This window comes from Geotrypetes seraphini, chromosome 9, assembly GCF_902459505.1.
Source record: "Geotrypetes seraphini chromosome 9, aGeoSer1.1, whole genome shotgun sequence".
Taxonomy (NCBI): domain Eukaryota; kingdom Metazoa; phylum Chordata; class Amphibia; order Gymnophiona; family Dermophiidae; genus Geotrypetes; species Geotrypetes seraphini.
In genome coordinates, this window is record NC_047092.1 from 62588763 (window position 1) to 62601534 (window position 12772).

Consider the following 12772-nt stretch of genomic DNA (forward strand, 5'->3'; position numbering starts at 1 on the left):
TGTTACTTTGTAGAAAGGACCAGATGGAAATAGGATGCCCAAGTCAGTTTCATCAAGATAAATAAAACATCAGGATAGGTCAAGACCTGTCCAAGGCAGCCATTGTACCATAAAGGACACAATGGTGTCACAGGCAGGACATGTTCACAAAATCTCTGCCTCAACACACCATTAACATGACACTTTGATATGTCATCACAGTTTATTGCAAAGGTGATACTCTTGCATGTCTATGCATGCATGCATGCAGTAAATAGCACAGCTTAACATCCATTTTGAGAGGTCATTTATGAAAGTAAATGGCAAAGGAAGATGAGCAATGAGTCATCAAAAGTAGGCCTTAAATTTCTTATTGTAACATTTTTCACATAGTTTTCTGGCCCATAAGAAAGGAGACAAGCTCATGTTAAGTTCCAAACTTGCACATGAACTTAGTACTAAGGGTTGTACTAATCTAAAAAGTATCAGTCCCCTGACAGGTTTTGTTGGGCTGCAGCACCTGGACAAAATGGCTGTTTTGTGTTATGTGGAACATGGTACTCTAAAGGAGGCCTCTATCCAGCTGCCTACAAGTTTCAAACCAATAGAGATCCAGCCAAAATATTTTGCATAGTTTTGTTTGAGACTCTAGGGAACATCAACATAAATTTTGTTCAATTTGTAGGTCAAGCGTAAACCCCTGGTCTACTTGATATGGAATGACCCTTCATGTAGATATAGTTATGCACTTCATGCCTAAGCACTTTGTTTTTCAAAATGAACCTTTTTTAATTTAGTTATTTAGGGGATCATTTTCAAAGCACTTAGATATACAAAGTACCATAGTAGCCTATGGTAATTTGTATGTCTCTAAGTGCTTTGAAAATGAGCTCCTTTATGTTTTATTGACAGCAGCCATCTTGGTTCTGCCGGTTTTGTAACCATTTAAAAATCTTTAAATTATTTTTTTCATTTTTTTAGTAGTATCTAATATGTGCTCCCCCCAATAGTCCATTTTTTCAGCCCTCATTTTCAGTGACCCCTACTGCTGTTACTGCATGACATGAAGCTGGGTAGCATGTGCTTGCAAGGTCATATTGATATGTGTGCATGCACACATGCTTCATTGTAATCATGCAATCACTCATGCCCTAGCAGAGCTTCATTGGGCCTTTTCTGTGCCCACAGTAGTAGCAAAACCTCTCGATAATACACCTGTGCTCCAGCTCAGCCCCAAAAATCTAAGAAAAGGGGAATTACATGTTTATTGGACACTGATTAACATACACATCCCATTTTAATATTAGCTTGATAGGTTAGAAAATTAGAGAAAAAGCCTGTGTTACTTTTCACCAAGGTGGGTTGACAAGCAGCAATGGAATATAGTGGGTGTATTGTATGCACTCATCACTTGCACATACCTGCATGATGTTGCACTGTTGGATGGCGGTATACTTGTAGAATCAAACAATATTTAAAATTACATTTGTAAGTACCTCTGCATGACTTATCTTCTGCCAACCTCGCTAAACTCACCTTACACCTCTCCTCAAATCACTTTACTGGCTCCCTATCCGCCTTCACATACAATTCAAACTTCTATTACTAACCTACAAGTGTGTTTATTCTGCAGGCCCTCAGCTTCTCCTTAAGTTTCCCTGAGAATTCCGTTCCTTAGATAAGTTGTTTTTATCTGTACCTTCTCCGTCACTTCCAGACTTCATTCCTTTTATCTCGCTATCCCCATATGCCTCAAATAAATTACCTTAGTCTGTCCGTCATGTTCTTTCCATGTACAGTGGAACCTTGGCTTACGAGCATAATTCGTTCCAGAAGCATGCTCGTAAACCAAATTGCTCGTATATCAAAGCAAGTTTCCCCATAGGAAGTAAGGGAAACTCGCTTGATTGTTCTATCTCCCCCCCCCCCCCCACAAGGCCACCGGCGCTGCTCCACCAACCCCCCTCCCCAAGAACCTGCATTACACCCACGTGTAGGAAACGGCATCCCCTGCGCAAACACGCCCCTTACCCCATCTGGTACCAGCACGCAGCACCAACCCACAGGACGTGCTGGTGCCAGTGAACGAAGATCCCGCCTCTTGCCTAGGCTGGGCCTTGAGCATCTGCGCAAGCTCAAGGCCTTCTGGCTCTCGTTCTTTCCGAGAATCTCAGAGATGCTCAAGGCCCAGCCCAGGCAAAAGGCGGAATCTTCGTTCACTGGCACCGGCACGTCTTGTGGGTTGTTGCTGCGTGCCGGTGCCAAATGGGGTAAGGGATTTGTTTGGACAGGTGGGGGATGCCGCTTCCAGCAGGAGGGGGGCTGCAATGCCGGTTCTCGGGGGGGCGTTCACAGGCGGGGGAGTGATGCCAGTTCAAGCAGGAAGGGGGTGCTCGCAAATCGAGTCAACGCTCGGTTTGACTGTATTTTGTGCAAAAGTAGGATAAAAGCCCACCTTTCAACTCATAACCCTACTCCCCACTACCCTCTGCTCACCCCCCTAGCAAGCAGTTTAACCATCCTCTCTACCTGTAACCCATACCCTGGCATCCTGTTTGTCTGTCTTGATTAAACCTTATTTGAGGGGCTGTTTCCTTTATGACACTGCACAGTGCTGCGTACATTTTATGGCACTCTAGAAATAATAGTAGTAGTTGAATCTTCTGGAAGCCCCAGTGAAGCTTTCTTGGGTCCACTTTGCAGTCCTTTACATGGAAATGTTGGAGACCACTATCCTACCTGTTATGCCTACATGGTAATGTAATGTGCAAATTGAAAATTTGTTTATGGTATTTGATTTGATTTTTAAGTTGTGATCATCATTTTGTTGTTCGCTATTTTTTCTAATGACTAATTATTTTTACAATTAGGGTTTGCTTTAGCTGCACATGCTTATTTTTCAAAAATGAAGGTTTTTAAAACACATGAAGTCACAGCAGCCATAATGTCCCTTAATGTCACTGGAACATATAGGTGAAACCTACTGCTTTTTATCATTTAAGCATTTAAATGTTTTACCTATGTTTTTGAGCTGTTTCAGTAAGTTTTGAAGTGGGGTGTTTTTTTTGTTTTTTTTTTTAAGTGTTCATACAGCCTGAAAACAAAGTTGCTTACCTGTAATAGGGGTTCTCCATAGCCAGCAGGGGAATGCAGCCAAACTTGATAGTGAAGTCCTCTGACTGAGCATGTCTGTTGGTGCTCTCCCCTAGATACAGTAAGCTTTTGGCTTACTGGGCATGTTCAGGGGCTCTCACCTCCAAAGCTCCTCCCCTTGTCTGTCAATTTTGTCTCTAGCTGAAAAATATGTATATCGTAGTGAGGATGGTGGGAGGGTAAGTGTGGCTGCATTCCCCTACCGTCTATGGAGAACCCTGTTACAGGTTAGCAACTTCGCTTTCTCCAAAGACAAGCAGGGGATATGCAGCCATACTTGATGGCGAGTCCTTAGCTACAACGAAAGATTAGGTTACTTACCTCTGCTAATCTTCTTTCTTGTAAATAGCCTCTGGAAGCTTCACCATAGCGTAATCAACCTCTTCCACCTGGAAACTGTAGGGATACTTGAAACCAATTTCTAGCCCCTCCCTCTGTGGTCATCTCCTGCAGGCAACCCTAGGATATCCAGTGAGTGCCCAAGCCAGGTAGATCTATAGCAGAAAACAGGAAACAAAAGAAATCTGCTCATGAACAACAATTGAATAACAACATATCTGAACAAGAAACAAATTGCAAACAGCATAAATTTGGATAAAGGAGATAGCCTGAGGTCAGAAAAGGCAACCACCCAGGGACCCATCTAACCCCTCAAATCTTACTTATAAGGACCAAGTATGGGATTCTCAGCGAGGCTGGTCAAAGAAAGAAATCCAGCTTACCAGTTACTGGCAGGCAACCTGCGAATTGGACAGAATAGACAGGAGGGTGTGAAGCTTCCAGAGGCTATTTACAAGAAAAAAAGATTAGTAAAGGTAAGAAACCTAATGTTTTGTTCGTGTACAATAACCCCTGGATGCTTCACCATAGGGACATTTCAAAGCAGTCCCAATACATCAGGGGAGGCCCGATGAGCTCGCCGCCAGGACTGAAGCCCCAAAAGCTGCAGCTTGCTTTGCCGCCACATCAAGCCAGTAGAACTTTGTGAAAGTATGCAGAGGTGTCCAAGTGGCCGACCTACAAATCTCCTTGGGAGAAACAGTTTTCAGTTCGGTCCAAGAGGAAGCCCCAAGGGGAGGCTTCTTCCCTGCTGACACATAGGCAGCTACAATCACCACACGGTCCATCGAGAGATGGTAGCTTTAGAGGCTGGTCTACTCTGCCGGGCAGGTCCCGCCAGCACAAACAGATGGTCTGAAATACAGAAGTCATTCATGGCCTCCAGGTATCTCATAAGGAGACTCCTCACATTCAGAGACTGCAAAACACGGTCCTTGGAATTGGAACCCGAAGGGACAAAGGCGGGCAACCGAACTTCCTGATTGGCATGGAACGCCAAAACCACCTTCGGCAGAAAGGAAGGAACCATCCTCAAGATGACTGCAGTATCCATGATACGAAGAAAGTGATCTCTGCACGAAATTGCTTGTAGCTCTGAAACTCTACGGGCCAAAGTGACCACTACAAGGAAAACAGTCTTGATAGTAAGATCCTTCAGCGAGATCTGATCCAGAGGCTCATAGGGCGGGCGAGCCAGTCAATGGAGAATGAGGTTCAAATTCTTGGTTGGGCAAGGCAGCCACAAAAGGAGGCCTCAGCCTCCCCACCCCCCACAAGAAGTAAGCAATGTCCGGGTGAGACGCAAGAGAACCCCTGAGAGAAATAGGACCTAAACAGGAGAGACCTGCAATCTGACCATGGAGCAAAGAGACCACGAGGTCCTTCCAAAGACCCACTTGCAAGAAATCCAACACCTGCACCACTGAAGGCACCGAAGAATCCACCCGAGCCCGCTCTTACCAAGCCTGAAAGAACCTCCAGTCTTTTGCATAGGCTGAATAAAAAAATCACGAGCAGAAAAGCTCAGGCTGTAGGAATGTAACTAGATATCCTAGGGTAGCTTGCAGGAGATGACCATAGACGGAGGGGCTAGAAATTGGTTTCAAGTATCCCTACAGTTAGAAGAGGTTGATTACCCTATAGTGAACCTTAATTCAGTTAATATCTTGTGCTATGCCCTGGTCCAGGCAGAAAAGCTTATTGAATGCATGAACAGAGTACCAGATTGCTGCTTTGCAAACGGCTTGTACTAGGCTTAATGGTTTGTCATTGAAGAAGCTGTAGCACATAAACTGTGGGTGCTAATCTTGCCAGATCGGTCCCTCTTTATTGTGGACTAACTATACTTTGGAATGTATAATTTAATTTGTAATAATTATGTAGGAATATTTTGATTCTTGCTAATTAGGTATATTTCTGTTCCATTGTATTTTTTCTTTTTGACTTGTTTTATTGTCAAATGTATTGAAAAAAAAAAAGAAAGTCCAGAAGAGGAAATGAGAGCTGTCTGGTCAATTGAGGAGCAATCAGGATGAGATGCACACTCTTAGATGATTTTCTGAAGGACCCTATTGGAAAGGCATGTCAGAGTTCCTCACCCAAGGAATAGTGGAGACATCACATTTGACGTCTTGTTATGCTGGTTGGAGGGAACAATATTATGGGCATTTTGCGTGGTCCATTGAGGTAAAGAGGTCTATGATTGGGTTCCCCATTGCTGGAACGGTTTTTAGAGAACTGCAATGTCTAGGGACCACTTGTGAGGTTTAGGTTTGCAACTCAGTGAATTCAATAATACAACTGATTGACCTGGGACGTGAACTGCTTGGAAATCCACTTGGAAAGACAGAGCAAAGCACCAGAGGTGGTATGCCTCCCCTACAGAGGAATAGGCATCCTGAATCTCCCTGCCTGTTAACATAGAATATTGCTACCTGGCTGTCTGTTTGTATGGATGGAAGGTTCACCAGGCATAGAACATGGGACATAATTGATGTGTGGATATAGCTCTACGGGGCCCCCAATGACACTGGGTCTTGCAGGAACCAAAATGTGCTCCCCAGCCTATGTTGGAGGCGGCTGATGTAATGGTAAAGTGAGGCAAGAGGAAGTTGGAACAGGTAAACTTCCTCAAGAGGAGGAGTGGATCCACCATTTGAAGAGACTCTATGACTGAGTTTGGTAGTAGGAATGTGACCAAAGAAGTGACTGGGTTTGCACTTCAAGGCTGTATGTGCAGATAGATGTCAGCCATGTGACTAGCAGGTACAAGATAAGGTGTGCAGGTAGATGTGGAGAATTGCTTAGGTGTATTGTCTTATTTCGGGCAGGTAGATACGTGCGATGGCGATTATGCATGCACTTATGAATTCGAGCAAAGTGGCAATCGATCAAGTAAGGAAAAACCAAAGTGGTGATTCCTGTGCAGATGTGCTGCTACCATTGCTGGGTCTTTCGTGAACACATGTGGCACCAAAGAGAGGTCAAAGAGTAACATTTTGTACTGAAAGTAGTGGCTAAGGAACTTGAAACGGAGTATCTTTGGGATGAAAGGGTATGTGGATGTAAATATCTCTGAAATGTAAAGCAGTCTAAGAAAAGGGAGGATGGTTGGTAGTGAAAACTCCTCAGGTTTTCCACATTTGAGGTAAGAATTGAAGGAACAGAGATCTAGAATGAGGAGGCAGCTCTGTTATCATTTTTATTCCTTTTGGAATATAGGAAGAAATCTGAATACAAGTCTTTATTGTGCTGATGTTCAGGTACCTTTTCCAATACGTTGTTCTGAATGAGAAGGGACAGTGCTGTTGTCAGAAGCAGAATATGGTGATGAGAGGTATTAGGAGCTCTGGGTTTAGGAGTTATGGCTTTTATAAGGCATACCTTTAGATGAAGTCTGAGGCGTGTCAGTGGAGGGAGAGGACTGCGAGGCCAAAACTGGGCCCACAAGAGCCTTCCCTGCTGTATATTGATGGCTTAATACTTCTGTCCTCAGAGACGATATCCTGGACGATACTCCTGATCTGCCAAAGAGAGATGTTCTATGACCATGTTTTACCTTGTGTTTTAAGGTAAGCTGAAAAAAGGGTTCCTGCTGGAGGAATAAAAGTCTATATTGTGTTAGGTATAACAGTAATTTCAAAAAAGAGAATAAGTCTGAAATATACTCATTGTATATCAACTGCTTCATAATATGCCCTTGTTCAACAACATATGTGAAAGGGATCTAACATTATGTTAAACAAAAACTAATGTGTAACAGCTATAGCAGTGAAAAGATCTGAAACATGGGAAAAATGGGAGGCAAATAAAGATCATACCATACTATATGGTCTATCTAGTCTGTATTATCAGAAAAGCAATATACACATAGAGATATAAATTAAATTGTTGTGCCACTATATATATATATATATGAAAAAAACCCATAGCGCATGCGCTGTTGAAACATCATGATTCCTGGCGCCGTGAGGTGTGCTTCTGTGGCAGTATTCTACTTGACACCTCACGGCGCATGCATGCGAGCGTGCAGCTCTTTCAATGGCGGTCAGCTTCAGGCGCGTGCGGCTGTGTTTGGTGGTCCCCTATTAGTTGCACCTAGAGGACCGGCAGGAGAGTGGCGGTTGCAGTGGCGGTTTCACAACGGCTGCGCCGGCAGTTTGTCCCGTTAGTAGCGGCAGGAGAGTGTTTGACAGAGGGCTCCGTTTTGAAGCTGTGGCTCTCATTGAACTGCAAGTTAGCCAGCTCCCTTGCCGGAGTTATTTTTAAGTTTACAGGTGCCGCCACGGCTCATCTCACGAGCCGCACCTGCGTCAGAGAAGACTTCCAATGCAGGCGGGGATCGTTAGAGGAGCCGCTGCAGCACCTTTAAACTTAAAAATAACTCCGGTAAGGGAGCCGGCCAGACCGCGGGAAGAGTAGGGGCGATGGAGAAATCCTGCTGCTGCACAGGGAAATGGAGGGGGAGGGAATACTGCTTCGGCTTCTGCACAGGGAAGTGGGGGGAGGGAAAAAATGCTGCTGCACAGGGAAATGGAGGGGGAGGGAATACTGCTTCGGCTTCTGCACAGGGAAGGGGGGGGAGGGAAAAAATGCTGCTGCACAGGGAAATGGAGGGGGGGAATGCTGCTTCGGCTTCTGCACAGGGAAGTAGGGAGAGAGACAGAAAAAAAGGAAGAAAGACACAGGGGCAGGGAGAGAGACAGAAAGACAGACAAAGGGGGCTAGGGAGTGAGACAGACAGAAAGAAAGACAGCAGGAGGGAGAGAGACAGAAAGAAAAAGACAGGGGTAGGGAGAGAGACAGAAAGAAAGATAGACATATATTCTAGCACCCGTTAATGTAATATAATATATATGTAATATACACACACACATTTTATTTTTCCTTAAGTTGAAGAAGGATCTGTCTTCAGAAATATATTGGGAATTATATTGTTAGGCTGAGAGGGAAAGGCATCATTGTTCACCTACCTTTTGTTTAAACGATACAATTAGGGGAAAATATTGCTTATGAATTCAGGATGTACCCTCCAGTGTGAACCTTGTCCTTATTTCCATTTATTCAGAAATGTAGAATACTAATTGTAGAGAGAACAGGATTAGAAAAAAAAAAATTTTTTTCACTAGTTCTGTACCCATCTAGAGACTGCTACTTTTGAGCAGAATTATTGAAGCATCCTGAAGATATTCTATGGGAGGTACCACAGGGCAAGTCTGTTTAGGTGCCTCTTGGTACACTGATCCACAGGTTAGGAAAGCCAGCTTATTTGTACATGGAAAATAAATAGGCTGATTCTTCAGATTCCTCAAGGCAGCATTTTTGGGATCAGCTAAAGGTTGAAACTCAGATTTCTATTGCTTTTACTATCTGGGTTACCCAAAGAAGTTCTCCTTCCCTTAGGAGGTTTGGGAGACTTACCGTTCGCCGTAAGCAGTTTCTTACTAGATGAGGGAAAAGGACTGCGAGGTCAAGGCTGGGCCCGCAGGAGCCTTCCCAGTATTTTAGAGGCAGGATGAGGAAACTGCAGGCTTCGGTTTTGCCTCGAGCGCAGGCATCTTACTGTCTGGTAGAGAAAGGCTATAGCAATCAATGAGCAATATCTGGTGGATTTGAAAAAGGTTCTGGGTACAGAATGTCAGGCGAAGTACACTGCTTAACACAGTAAGGGCACTGTTGAATTTCCACTGAGGTAGAAGGAGAGGGAGGAGTTTGGTGCAATAAATGCAGCCACTATCACTCATAAAATTCTGTAAAAGCAAGAAAAAAATAGCTACTGTAATGCATTAAATTTTGTGCCTGTGTAGAAACCGCTGGCAGTAACTGAGGCATAGAAAACTTCTTAGGAGGTACCATGTCCTCAAAGCTGAGCTGGGGAAACTGGCTTTTTTGACCTAAGTTTTGTGGCAGGAAAGGACTGCGAAGCAGAAGCAATGCCCACAGGAGGCCTCCCTAACTTTACCTTCGGAGCTGCAGCAGTCGCAGGCTGTTTCTGGGAGCCACGTACTGCCTTCGTGGGAACTGTTGAAGGAGGTGCTTTACATGCCTCTAGCACCGGCTGCTTTTTCCATAGTGCTAGCCGCAGATGCCATTTTTGCTTTCTCTAATGGCTGCGGCAATGCTGAGCTTCCTTCACCTGGCAGTACCTAATCTGGGCCCTGAGGAGGAGGAGCAAGCAGCAGTGATTGAGGCCTCAGGGATTTCCCATTTCTGTTGGCACAAAGCGTCAGTGTGAAGAAGCCACCTTCCATCCATGAAGCGATAACTAGGTTAAAATAAAATTTAAAAAAAGGAATGTTCTCTCTCTGAATCAGGTTTTCCCCCCTTTTTTGTCTCAAGTGGCAAGGAGAGGGGAGAGCTGTGACCTGTGAGGAGCCTGATCAAAGAAAAACTAACAGACAAGGGGAGGAGCTTTGGAAGGCGGGAGTCCCTGCACATGCCCAGTAAGCCAACAGCTTACTGTAGCTAGGGGAAAGCACTGACACACATGCTCAGTCAGAGGACTTCACCATCAAGCGTTAGTGCATATCCCCTGCTTGTCTCCGGAGAATTAAGTTTTATTTTTAATACACTTTCTTTGTTACACAAGTTCCTATGTAGTTATGTGCCAGTTAAATTTGCACAGCGAGACCTCTGGAGTAAGTTACTCTTTTTTACTTGTATTTACTGAGGTTATACTCGCTTGCCATTGCTGCAATTTATGGCTGAAATTTATTTCTACATTATCTACAGTATTGCTTTCTGGTAAAGTGAATACCATATGCCATAAGGATATGTAATGAATTCTGCTTGGTTCTCATCCAATTGCTGTTAATGTATAAAAGCTTTACATAAAAAGTCTGAAAATATCTATTATTAGAATCTGAGTATTTTAGGGTAAGTTTGTGTGTATTTACATTTTTAATAATTGTTTCATTTTTATTTACTACTGTATATTTATCTACAAATATTGCTCATACAGCTGCATTAAATTTTCTCCAATTTCTCTTTCCATCCCCTATCCTAAAAACCTTCACGTGTTATCTTGATGTCATATGTCGCCAAGAGCTTGTATATAGGTACAGTGGAACCTTGGTTTACGAGCATAATTCATTCCAGAAGCATGCTCGTAAATCAAGTTACTAGTATATCAAAGCGAGTTTCCCCATAGGAATGAATGGAAACTCGCTTTGATTCGTTCCACCAAACCCTCCCCCACCTGAGACTATAGGCGCTGCTCCATCACTCCCTCCCCCCCCCGCTCTAATCGGCATCGCACCCCCCCGAACCGGCATCGCAAACCCTCCCCCCCTCGAAAACCACATCGCACCCCCGTGCTGAAAGCGGCATCCGCCTGCCCTTCCTCTCAAACACGCTCCTTACCCCTTCTGCTGGTTGTGAGAGTGAAAGCAAGCTCCCGCCTCTTGCCTGGGCCGGGCCTTGAGCATCTACACATGCTCAAGGCCCGGCCCAGGCAAGAGACGGGAGCTTGCTTTCACTCTCACAACCAGCAGAAGGGGTAAGGAGCGTGTTTGAGAGGAAGGGCAAGCGGATGCCGGTTAGAGCGGGGGGGGGGAGGTGCTCGCATATCGGAACATGCTCGTTTTGCGAGGCAAAAGTTTGCTGAGTGTTTTGCTCGTCTTGCAAAACACTCGCAAACTGGATTACTCGCAAACCGAGGTTCCACTGTATGTGCAACACACAAATGGAAGAAATAAATAAATAAATAAATATATAGAACCCAGTCTCACAATCAAAACTAGAGTTGCAAATTCAGATTTTTCATTCTCAGGCAATAAGATCTATGCCTGTACATGAAGAGGTATGCTCTCAATATAACACATACACATAAATATAGCCACAGACAGCAGCAAATGTAGATCTTAAACTCTTAAGATGTCATTTATTAACGCTGTTTTTTCTTACAAGGTGATTACTTTTCAGACACAGTTACTTGGAATTCATCAATTTAATGTTCCCTCAGACAATTCCACCTTCCAAAACAAACAACTCCCCCCCCCAAAAAAAAAGAAACAATAAACCCCAATCAAAAACTGATCAAATAAGAAATAAGACATACAGAAATCACAAAGTTCTACCAACCATTGTATAAAATGTACAGAAAAACTATTATTTGAGGCTATGTCCATATTTAAACATTAAAGCATACTGACCTAATTTCTAAAGGCATTCAGCAGATCAGGCCAGCAAGCCGCCTGCTGAGGACTGGCACAGCACAAAAGACATTTTTCAATGAATCATCTTTTCCAGCTTTAAGAAACCTAAAGACTTTCAAATTTAAACTGTATATTACAAATCACAGAATTTATGAAGAGAACACAAAGCTGCAATACTACATATTTCCACATTTAAGGCAACAAATAGTATGCATTACAGCTGATCATAGTTCAAATTTATTCAAATTTGATCATGTCATACTGATGTGAGTGGTGCAAAATGTCATTTCGAAAAGCTACCTGAATGTGTCCACTTTCTTGTTAAAGAAAACCAAAATCATGGGGGGATTCACAATTTCAATATTTGTTTCCTGGAAGAAATTGGCACTGCCACCAGCTCCTTGAATGCATCCAGATATTTCAGGAGTCCAATAAGTGTAAATCAAATAGGATGAATTTAGCTACACTACACTCACTATAAAACAAAAAAAATTCTGGTGAAAAAATCTCTTAGGGCAGCTCTGGAGAGCAGTCCACATGGATATATCGGGTCATAGACAACTGCGCACAAGACAAATGCATGTAGTCAAATATGCGCAGACAATTGAGCGCAAGACAGCTGCGCACAGGTGTAGAACACACAAGACAATTGTGCACAAGACAGGCGTGCAGGTCTACATCTTGCTAGACAGAACGGCAAAAGTCAAAAGCTCGCAAGACAGGCACACACAGACAAAACACATGCAGGTCTACATCGCTAGACCAGGGGTAGGCAATTCCGGTCCTCGAGAGCCGAAGCCAGGTCAGGTTTTCAGGATATCCACAATATGCACCTCTCAAGGAGGCAGTGCATGCAAATCCATCTCATACATATTCATTGTGGATATCCTGAAAACCTGACCTGGCTCCGGCTCTCGAGGACCAGAATTGCCTACCCCTGCACTAGACAGACGCACGCAAGACAGACTAGCGCTGGACTAATACGCGCAAGACAAATGCATGCAGGAGAAATGTGTGGGAATGGATGCAGATAAAGATAGTTAGGGATAAAATTCAACAAATTCAGTTTATGCAAATATGAATTACAACAAAGTCATGCAGAGAAAGAAGGGTGCGATGCTCTCAGCACATATAAAAAGAATGTA

General features: G+C 43.7%; 1 protein-coding gene across 3 annotated transcripts in view; it reads right to left on the bottom strand.

Annotated features, from left to right (window-relative positions):
• Window positions 1-12772, bottom strand: part of YAF2 (YY1 associated factor 2) — a 128643-nt gene that overhangs the window by 56247 nt on the left and 59624 nt on the right. The gene's annotated exons all lie outside the window — the stretch shown is intronic.